Source organism: Cupressus sempervirens, chromosome 10, assembly GCF_028749045.1.
Source record: "Cupressus sempervirens isolate cs-2001-9-10 chromosome 10, ASM2874904v1, whole genome shotgun sequence".
Lineage (NCBI taxonomy): Eukaryota > Viridiplantae > Streptophyta > Pinopsida > Cupressales > Cupressaceae > Cupressus > Cupressus sempervirens.
The window spans coordinates 780,954,258-780,966,785 of NC_143127.1; positions in this window are offsets into that span (position 1 = coordinate 780,954,258).

The window sequence follows — 12,528 nt, forward strand, 5'->3', positions numbered from 1 at the left end:
AGACTCAAAGGTTTATTTGGTATGGTTTCCCTCCAGATTATTTCTACAAGGGTTTGGGAAAGTTTTAGCTACTATTGTTCTATTATTCTAGCCCTACTTTTGTAAGGAAAAAAAAAGCTTGTAGAAAAAGGCTTAGGATTAGTGATTTTTATAATGTGTGATGCAAAACTTAGTTCTTGCAGTGATATTAAGCTGTAAGGGATTATAGATTGTAATCACTAGATCATAATAATATTGGACTTGCTATTGATGGACATAGCAAAAGGGTTGTGTGGACCTTGTTAAATCGAACCACATTAAATCTTTTTGTCCTATGTTCTCTTATGTGTGATCTACTATTTTCTAATATTGGTTATATTTTCATGTAACTATTATTTCTATTTGAGGTTAATCCTAACACTTTGGTATTTAGGGCATTCATAGGCATGATGACCTTCTTTCATTGCAACTAAAATAGGTACCGTAGAAGCATCCTCTTCCCAAACCTTGTCCACATCATCTAACCCTCATTCCTCTAGTTTTAACTAGTACTCACATCTTCATTTTTCTTTTGGTTCAAATTTTAGCCTCCAAATGACCTACCACTACCCCTTTCTCCTTGACTGCACCCTCTTTGGCTTCCATCAAACATTTTGTTTAACTTCTCCTCAATTCACAAGGAAAACTAGTATGTGTCTTCAATGCTAGTCATTCTAGCAAGACTTAACTCCTCCTAAATGCTAGGTCTTAACCCATTAAGGTAATGAGAAACCTTCTCCCTATTTTCTTCTGCATGCCCCAACCTAATAAGCACTTAGTAAAACTCTTATGAGTATTCCTTGACAAATTTTCCTGCTTGCTTTAACCCTTACATCTACTTAAACAATCAAGCTTGTAATCAATAGGAATGCATTGCTTCTTTAGTTTGTCCACCATGCAATCCCATCTTGTGATTTTCTCCTTTCCTCTTATATTTCCTTCCAACTAAATCTCTTGCCACTAGATTTTGGCATGGCCTTTCATAGTATTCCTCTAGCTCATTGATCTAGTCAATCAACTCATCCAAGTTTAGATTTCCCAAAAACATGTCGATGTCAATTTTAGGTCTTTTTCACAGATTGACAATGGGCCTAAAAGGCTTCTCCTTTGCTTGGTTTAGGACTTCTCCATCTCCTTCCCCTTCCTACACAATATTTCCTCCTTCTTCATTTTCTTCCTCACTTTCATCGCCTATGACAATATTCATCCTTCTATGGAGCTCCTCTTGCAATGCCTGAACTTGTCTCTGGAGGGCTCTAACCTCAAGAGGAACAACTCTAGCTATTCCATAATGTTGGACCATTTTTCACCCTTTTTCATTTGTTGCACCTCACAAAAAATCCCTAGTGTTATAGTACAAAATTAGTGAGTTTCTGTTGAAACCCTAGTTAATTTCCTAAAGTCTCATAGACCTTTGATGTTGTGCCCTAGCCCTTGAAAGCTATTAAAATACAATCTCCAAATTTAAATTTCATAGAACACACTTATCCTAAGTTTTCTTTTTCACAAAGATTAATTTCCTTTTTTCCACAAAATAAACCTTTTTTTATTATTAAGCTTTCCCTGCTAACAGTTATCTTTCTTAAGCATTTTATGAAAAATCTTAACTTTGATGGTTTGTTTTGGTTGACTGTCAATCTTGCTAAGATCAATGGTGAGTACATGCCCACAATGTGACTATGCATGGATTTTAAGTGAAGCAAGAAAGCACCTTTGTGCCACATAGCACTTGTTGATGGTGGGTCTTGACTATGTTGCAAAGAGAAAAGATCGTTAGATCTTGTCAATACTTTGTCAAACATTTTTTAGGATTGCCAATACCTATCAATGCACATTCTATTTTCATGCAATATTATTGGTTAAGTTGAATGTTGAAGATTTATTTTTATTATCATATCATTGAGAAATTGATCTTGGGAAGGTCAATGATAGGCATATTACTACTTCAAGGAGATGCAAGGATTTTGACCAAAGTGGGAATGCACCTTGGTGACATGTGTCCCTAATGACATCACAAAGGGTATTTCATGCAATGCAAAAGACACAAGTTGTATATCGTTGATATTTTCAAGATCAATGGGTAGCATATTATTGCTATATGAAAGTTCTCTACATTTAAGTAATGTGGGCAAGCACCAACAAGAAATGTGGCATATGATGATGTCATGGACCTATTTCTTTAAAAATCTTTAAGTCAAACACATTGGTGAAAAGGGAAACATTTTATTGGTTAATCTGGGTAACTATATTTTACAAAGGCATGATTTGGTAACACCATTGATCTTAGTAAGATCAATGAGAAGCACTTACCTACAATATCAACTTGACTAAACTTTAAGAGAAGTAGGGAAGCGTACATATGCCATATGGCGAGGTGGGACCTTTTGTAAAAAGGATTGTTGAGTCAAGACAAGCTGAAAAAGGAAATGAGGTGGAACAAAATAATTGGCCAAATAATACAAATGCTTGCCAAATTGGAAATTAGTATGCTAGTGGGGTCACATTTTAAAGGCTTATTTCCAAGGTATTAATGATTTTCCATAATCATCAATCTTTGGCAGATTGATGACTGACACTTCACCATATTATGAAAGTTCTTAAAGTTTAAGTAATGTAGGAATGTGCCTATTCGACACATGGCATGTTTTATAATGTTTTATCGTAGCTTTTTGACTTTTATAGGAGGTCATCTAATGATCAAGAATCAATGGTCAGAATTCAAATTTTATAGTATGGCACAAATTTGAACTGTGCATTACTAACCATGACCAATGCTACCTTATGTGACCTTAATGCTACAATATAACTAGAACATTCACCATTACTGAGCCATGCAATTGAAAAATTCTCATAGCACAAAGGTTTCCAAAGCTAGCAGATGAGATTTTCTAGGGTTTCTAGAGATTTGAAAAGTGATTCACATGGAAAATTAGTAAGGAATAGTAGGTAAGTGTTCTAAAACACCTAAGAATTGATAAATTGTAATAGTGCTAGGTTGAATTGAGAAAATATCACTGCATAAGGAATTTTTTGGTGAAAAGGATTATTTAAAAAGATCAGTTCATGACAATTTTCTTGAGCAATTGCCTCCATCTATAAATGAATTAACAAAGGGTAAAGAGTTCATCCCTAAAAACCCTTGTTAGTGAGGGTTTTTATGAGAATGCCAATTATTTGAGAGATGCACAAGTTTTAGTGGGGTGTTTGGAACTGTTCAAACAATGGTTTTCAAAACATAGCTTGGACACCCCACAAAGCAATGTGTGGGAGTTTGACAATGGAAAATTGGTCATTCTTGGGGTATTTTTTGATAGTGACCTATTAATTGACATGGCCAAAAAATACAACCCCATTACAAGAATTGTGAAAAACCATGTTGGGGATAATCTCTTTACGATTTCTCTTGAATTGATTAGGGAAGCATTCAAACTCAACCCCAACCATGCCATCTGTTGCAATTTTAAAACTAGTAAGAAACAAAATACTTAATACCAAAATGATATCACTCACACAATCTAAGGATTAGCCAATTCCTATTAACAATTATATGTGCAAACCATTTGGACCCAACTTCAACAAAACCAAGGGCGATTTTCTACTCTTTAGGCTCTACAAAACTAGGGTGGGTATACCAAGGGATGATTCAACACTAGAAAACACTATATGAGAATTATTTTGATTTCATTATGATTCTCATCTCAAACCCTCAAATATGTGCATATTTCTTGACAATTTGATAAACACGTCCCATATAATAGATTTGGCCAAAATTCTTCTATAGATTTGCACATGTTCTCAGCAATAGTGGCTAACTGAAGCTAAAACATTCTATGCAAACAAGTATCAACCAACATTGAAGATCTTTGGGAAATAAAAGTGAAATTGATTATAATTCTACATTTGAAACCCATTTATGACATACTTCTCTTTCAACTGAATCAATTTCGACCGATACCCAATCTGTTAGGGTTCACAATCTACTAAAAATCCTTAGATCTAATTTGTTGCCTTACAACAAATATTATCAGCAATTCTTATCAGAATTCATCATTCAAAACATCTTTCTTAATACTGTAGCAACCTTATCTAGTTCACCAAAGCTTTTACTTAATCCATTGAACTAATAACAGTGGTGAATAGATATACAACCTAAATAGATTACATTCAATTGCACAAGCCTTTACTCATACAATATCAAGATAAATAAGTAGCTAAAAGGAGACAAAATTTAGAAAGAATTGATATGGGGATAGCTCATAATTTGTATTTATTTTCTTTGAAAATTGAATACATTTGGAGTAACTCAGAATGACCTTAGGAAGAAACATAGAGATCATTCTATATCAATGCATTCTCAAGAACTAATAGAGATAATACATCATAAAACTTTCTCTAAACCTTGGACGAAAAAAAAACTAAGTATATCACTTAAGCATTAGAAAATTGGACCCTTCTCTAGCCCTGGAATCTCACTTATATAATGTTAGATGCAACAAGCTATAGGCTAAGAGAAATTGACTGGTGTCCTCTATAAGAAATAATTACATACACCTATCATAAAATGACAAAAATATGTGTAAAATAAGATGTCTAGATCAAACATTCCTTTTGGTGGGTCCACTTCTATCACATTCTCTATTGTTGTTGATTTGGCTGCTATTCTAATCCATCTTTGTATGCAAATGCCAAGCCAACCAATGATGAAGTTTGTTCTAATGATTTCAATTTAGTCTCCACTTGTAGGTTTTCACCATTTTTATCTTGTATGGTGGGAATAACTTCTACTTTTCCTTCTTCTTTGGTTGTATAAGTGTCCTATGGGCCAAGGTCTGTAACTAAAAGTGACTGAGCATTCTTGTCTTCTTCTCCCTGTTTGCCTTGTGTAATGATGGTGTCAATGATTTAGATCTCATCACCCTGCACCTCATCACTGTCAATTCCTACTTCCTCAAACCATTCATCAGGAGCTATTTCTATCATCCACTTGTCAAATAGTATGTCATTTGGACAATTCAATTTCAAAATATCACTCTGCCTCTTGAGCACATACTCAGCCTCATTATCAATAGTAACAAAATTTTGTTTCAAAGAATCAAAGAATATTTGGGCTTCCACTATTTCTTCAGTTGTTGTGGCCCACCATGCATGCGCTGTTTCATTGATAACTTGATTCATTCTTTAAAAAAAAAATCATCAAGCTCCTTAGTCCATTCATCTTTGTTTTTTAAATTATTCTTCTTATCTAGGGCACAAAGAAACAAACTAAGCTTTTGGCCCTTGTACTTATCTAAGTAGCCAACTATTATTCTTTGCAAATGAATTCTCTTATTGTGAAAGTCAGTAAGATCATAAACAATATCAAAAGTTTTCTCAATTTGATCACAAGAAACTTTTATAATAGAATAACACAAGAATGTCACCTCTTTCCTCTGTCTTACTCACTTCTTTACAATATGCTTAAAAGCCTCATCACTAGCTTTCATTTCATCCTAGATACTGATCACCCTGGCCAACTGATCATAAACTAGTAGGTACTCAATTTTGTCCCCCAAATATGTAAAAGCCTTTCTTAAATTTTCCTCATATTTCACATTCAACTCCACATGTAAGGCCCACAATTTATTCTTTTCTTCTTCAAAGTCCTCAACAGTGAAATACTCTAGCCTTTGGGGTGTATCTAGTACATCTATGAGGGGGGCAGATTTAAAAGGTTCAATTGGGGGGGGGTGATGGTATCTTATTCTTGGTCTTTTAGACTTGACCATTAGCTTGTTCTCAAGCTCAATTCTCCTCTTTACCTCTTTATTGTAAGCATCCACAACTGCCTCATAGTTGCTCTGCAACTCAATCATTTTCTTTTCCTCCCTCTCTGCAGTAGCCAAGGAAAATTGAGAGTAATCTATATTCATGTGGGATGCTTGGACATGTGAGGTATCATCAACTCTCCTTACAATGATACTCCATGTTAGTCCTGAATCATCAGGCTATGATGGATTAGCCCTGGTCCTCTTCTCAATGACCACATGACAAGAGTAGCTTGGTCATTACTAAATGTAGTTCCTAAGAACACTTTTTTATTTGGATCTTGCATTCCCAAATTATTTGACACAAAATTGAAAATCAAGGCATTAGAAATGTCCCAATTGGGCAACAATTAAATATTTTTAGCCTTTACCATCTATCTCCCTTCTTTAGGGGTTATATTCTGGAGCTCTTGAATTAATTTTTCCTTTATTTGATTTTTGATGGAGGCTTCATCCATTTCTGGATGCTTTGCTTTTACATTCTTACATCTTTCCTCAAAATTGTGCATGTTTTCACTCCAAGAAAACTGATGGAAACCCCTAGACTTTACAAAACCATCATCAAACAAAAATTTCTGATTGGCTTGTTCCAAAATAGGATCCAATTCCCTTCCCTTCAAATATGCTATAGTCAACTCAAAACTTGGCATAAGAGGTTCTTGGGGGTTCCCTTCATCAATCTCTACTTGGGAAACAAAAACTCCCCTTTATGATAAATTTTTTTCAATCTGCTCATCAGTGAGCTGCTCCTCCTCAATTCTCATAGGGGTTTTGGAAGGTGAGTAACCCTCATCTTGAGATTCCTCTTCCCTTATTATCTTTTTTCTCTTAGGAGAAGGTACAAGAGGTCTTTCTTCAAAAACAACACTAGTAGAAGAAACTATCTATTTTCCTTCATCCACCATGGGCCTTTGATTATGAATGATAGTATATCCTAGCTTCCTCTGAACAATTAATGGACTTGTCCGTATATTAGGAGTGAAGCCCAATCTCCTCATTATTTCCTTGGCTTTATCTGGAAAAGAATTAATGAAATATTTCTTTTTCTCATTCATTACATCCATTATTTTAGGGAATGTATTCATAAGATTATTAATTTTATCTACAGTAGTTACAACATTACTTATAGGGTTGTAATCTTTTTCAAAAAAATTAATGAAAATCAAAACTTTTGAATAGGCTCTCCATTTTGCTTTCTTTGTTTCTTGCTCCTGCAAAGCGTACTCATTCCTTATTACATCTTCAGGGAAATAAAACTCATGCTCAACTAGACAAAGCTTGATCCTATGCCTAAGAGCCAAATTAAATAAACCCTCTGCATCACAAAAATGAGGGTGAGATACAACTATCTTATACTGATCCAAAAATTTGTACAAGGAAACCCATCCTTCCTTGGTTATCACAAACTAGTGGGCTTCTATGCAAGTGGGAAAAATTGATCCCTTCCTCCTTTTGTGCAAAAAAACTTCTTCTACTCCTCCCAACTGCCACAAGAATTATGCTACTCCTACTTTTAGGAGCACCTGGTAAGCTAGTACATGGGGTGTCCCTTTGAATCCATAGATTCTGATAATAGTTGAAATTGAATATGGGATTAAATCTCTCCAATTATGTGAAACCTTCAAATTATGGGGTTTATCCATAGGCCTAACAAGGTGCATTAGTGCCTTAGGGATCCTGGGATTGTCTCTAAATATGAGACACCTTAGTTTGTAGGCAAAGTAACTGTCAAATCTAACAAAACTAGAATTTTCTTCTTCCCCAGCCATATTTGCACTCCATAACTAAACTGGCAATGCTTCCCCTTCTTGTTCTCTATTTAAAACCATTTCTTTACCAAACTACATCACCACTTTAAACAAAAACATGTGCATCAGCTGAGAGTAATGGCCCCAAACCTTCTCCACCTTTCCCTTAGCAATCCCAACCAATCCGTGGTGAATCTCATCGGCCAAGTAAGAAGCAAAATCAAAAACTATTTCCACACTGAAAGAGGAGATTTGAGTGATCATATACATGAAACTCACAGGGATAAAGTCTTCTTCACCCTCTCCAAAAACTCGGAACAGGGTCCTATATATCTCTACTATGCTAGCATTGAAGCATGTTTTCTTGAAAGGTTCTTTAGAGGATGATGTTATTTTTGGTAGGGTTCCAATTTTTCCAATGTGGGCCTTCAGTGCACCTTGTCTAACTATTTCCTTGTTAGACATGTATTCTTTTTCTAAATCTATGAAATTAATGGGCACATGATACCTATTGAGAGGTCCCAAATGAGAAACTTCCCTAATCTCTTTTAGACTAATGGTGATTAGAATTTCACCATCTACTCTTTTGACTACCCTAGGGGCTTGATCATAACTCTTCACCATAGCCTCAAGGAGTTCATAATCCATCAACACACTGGGAACAACTAGCTTTCCTAGGTTGAAATTCCATATATTGGCATGTGGGATAAATAGTTTCCTTTCTACAAACTATTTCTTGAATAAATTTAAACCAGTTTAGGAGGTTTGAGCATCCTAGACCCAATTACCCTTATCATACAATCCATTTGCTATCCTCAACCTAGGGTTTAATGAGGTTAGCTTTTTAACTTGCACTATCTCTACAATTCTTCAGAGGCATCTTTGATTGTGCTTTACAGAACTGAAATAATTATAGAGATTATAGTAGGATTACTTAGTTGAATTCTATCCTCATTTTCCTCTATATTTCTACAAATTTTTTGCAAAAGAATTGCTTCACAATCTTGCCAAACTTCAACAAAATCTTCTTCAGTAACTGCTTCTACCTAGGAAAGGCTTGAAATCTCTATTTTCATAAGGTAAAAATGATAAAATCTTATGTATTATACTTTATTTTTCCTCACATGTGAAGCTTTCATGTCTAATTAATACACAGAGTGGCACCACCTTCTGCATTTAAATTTGTGCTGTCAATCTTTAAAAATCCTACGATCAAGGGATACTGAAAAAGACAACTTGGCATTCCACTTGACAAGTTGGCTAGTCAATCCAATGAAAATTGACCACGTACATAGCTCCTACCTTGATGGAATTTCCATTTGGACCCACTGGCGATTGAGGACATGTGTCAATAGGTCACTACTTCGCTATACATAAAGACTGAGCACCTTGCCATAGTGAAGTAGTGACAGCCATTAATTTGATCTTGATCTTGTGGATGACATATTACTGCATTGCTTAGAAAAATAGTGGTGGGCCCTTATTCGCTACCTCGATATACATATCCTTTAAGCAACTCTTTATGGTGAGATAGCGATAGCCATTGATCTAAGACCAAATCAAAGGTAGAGAAACTGCATAAAGTACCCTAAAGAGTGGTGGGTCCCATACCTGCTATGTCACATAGAGTAAATAATTTGCAACTTTTCATAGCGAGATAGCGAGGACTGTTGATTCTAGTTTAATTTGATGATCGAAATCCCTTGCATGCTTTATAAATGGGGGTGGGTATGGGACACTGATTACGCACATTGCTAGCAACAAATAAAACCTTTCTTTAATCTTAGTCATCTTTGCATGTTGCTTGAGATCCCACCATGTGTTCATTTCATAGTGCCTCGATATGTCGCTAACAGTGAAATGCTAAAAAAATTGATAGCGAGGTAGCGAGCTCTGGTGATTTTGACAAAACTCGGTGCTAAAAAAATAAAAATCAATCAAATCACCATTGCCTTTATTAACTACTTATAATAGTAGCAATTATTACTCACCATGCCACTTAGAAAAATTATCATTATTGAGAAACTTGGAGGCCACTGTGTCTTTGATTTCATGACACCTCGCTACTTCGCTAACGACAAGATGCTTAGTTTTTATAATAGTGAGGTAGTGAGGCATTAGAAAGACCTTTATTCTAGCGCCGACTTCTAGCTACTTGTACTGGGTCCCTTTTCCTATTTTGACAGTACTTACAAGGTGCACATGATTGAAAAGTTGGCCAAAAAATAAATCCTCGACCACCGTACCTTCATTTTACGGTCCCATTTTATAAAATTTTTGGCACTTGCTACCTTGCTATGTATAAAAAGTGCTCATCCTTTTATAGTGAGGTAGCGACAATGGTAGATCTATTCAAATTAGATGGTGAGGAACCTAAGAGGAAAGGTTACTTGAGGGCACGGGAAAATTTTAAAAGAAAATAGAATATTCGCCCAATTTTTTAAAATGGGTTTCACACCCAAAAATTACAAAAGGAATGAGACAAAGGGTTTTAATGAATTTTTTCAAAGGTTAACAAATCTGGATGACCAAAGACCATAAACCCTATTCACCATTAATGGATACAATCTAAATTTTTATACCTAGACAAAGGAATATTATCATGCAAAATTTAGACCAATAGTGGCTCTATCTAGGGACATTGAATTCTCTAGATTCAAATGAGGGCTCAGAATTTTTGGGGGATGCAAACCAACCAGGCTCCCTATAAACCAACCACTACTAAGAAAACAACACACACAGGAAATCTATGCATAGGAAACTATACAAAGACAAAAGTATGTACACATATGTACAAGAAACCCTAAACAACAGTTCATGGAAAAATAAGTATTTCAGCAGAAATACCTCTTCAAGAATTGTCCATGAACTGACACTTCAAAAATATTGTCTAATAAATCTTTAAGAATATAGGAGTTTTCTCCCCATGAATTTACAATTGGATAAGGACCTAACTAGATAGGATCAAATTTACCATGTTTTCCTTTATCCTCTATCCTGGCATTCCACATAAGGACTAAATCTCGATCTTCAAATTTCTTGATCACTGTCCTTTTATCATAGAGTGCTTTAACCTATAGTTGCAACTTTTGGTTTTTGATTGATGCTTCTTTTCTAGTCTCAATCAGCCCAACTAGTTCATCCAATCTTTCCTGCATATCATCAATGATATCCTCATCATACATTTGAATGTAGTTATACAGACCTACTAGGTTGTTCTAAGGCATTCTTGCTTGAATTCCATATACCAAATCAAATGGTACCACACCAATAGCTTTCTTCATAGTTACCCTATCAACACATATTGCTAACTGTAACTTGGAATCCGAGGCTTTCTTATTATCATCCAATGTCCTTTTTATTATTTTCAACAAAATCTTATTTGTAGACTCAACTTGTCCATTTCCTTGTGGATGATATGGGGAATATGTTGATCTAGTGATTCCATATTTGTCACAGAATTTCATGAATTCTTTGAACCTAAAGCAAATTGCATTATCGATTACAATCTTCTGAGGACAACCAAATTTGGAAATAATGTTATTGACCAAAAAATGATTGACAACTTTAGTTGTTGCATTCCTTGTGGGGATAGCCTTTACCCACTTTGTAAAATAATTAGTAGCAACTAAGATCCAGGAATAGCCAATGCTAGATTTGGGAGAAATTTCACCTATGAAATCCATACCCCATTGTTGAAAAGGTGTTTGGACCTCAATAGGCTTTAGTGGAGTATTACCTAAGAATTTTAGTTTTCCAGCAAATCTTTGGTAGGCATCACATTTTCTAATCATGATTTGAACATCCTAGAAAAGAGAGGGCCACCAAAATCTAGCTCTCATCACCTTATATGCAGTGCTCTTGGCCATATAGTGTCCTCCATAAACTCCAGCATGTATTTTGTTTAACACTTCTTTTTCCTTTTCTTGATCAATACATTTCAGTAACACTCCCTCAAAATTTCTCCACCATAGACTACCTTTGACAATTATGTATCTAATGGCTTACAATTTAGTATTCTTTTCTTCACTTTATATCAAATGGGAAGGAGCTTCCATGTGTTGAAGATAATAGATAACATTTACATACCAATCACAATGATCCCTGTCACATAAGTCATATCTGATGTCATCAACTACCACATTTATCTGATTAGCATCCAAGTTATATTTAGCCATGAGTTTAGCCAAACCTTGACCTCTTACTATCTTAGTTATCTATATTTCAATTTTGAATTCTTGGATCTTGTTGATCCATCTACACCTTCTTCCCGACACTTCTTGCTGAGAAAATGTCTTTAACAACAGCACTAGGCACAAATGCAATGACAATAGCACCTACCAAGTAGTATCTAAAAGACTTAATAGCCTTTACTAAAGCATATACTTGTTTTTCATTTATGTCATATTTCAATTCAGCAAGCTACATTGACTTACTAAAAAAAGAATTGGGTTGTTCATATCCTTCTTCATTTTTCCACAACAAGACTACGGCTACAGTGTGAAAGGATACAAAAGAAAAAATGTATGTAGCCTTTTTATAATTTGGGGTTCTAAGGACTAGGGAATTTTTTATGGTAGTCTTAATATCTTGAAATGGCAATGAAGGTTCTCCATTCTAGTCAATAGTACTTCCTGTTTTGAGCATTTTAGAAATAGGTCAACTAATTTTAGCAAAGTTTGTAACAAACCTCCTTAGAAAATTAACTTGCCCAAAGAAATATTCTATTCCCTTCACATTTTTGGGCTTAGGAACCTTATCAATGGCTGCCACTCTTTTAGGGTCTATCTTCACACCATCCTTAGACACTAAATATCCTAATAATTTTCCTTTTGTCACCCCAAATGTACATTTCTTTGGGTTCAATGATACTCCATATTGAAAAGCTTTGATAAAAAATTTCTCCAAATGCCTATAGTGATCCTCAACCTTCTTAGAATAGGCTTTAAGATCATCTT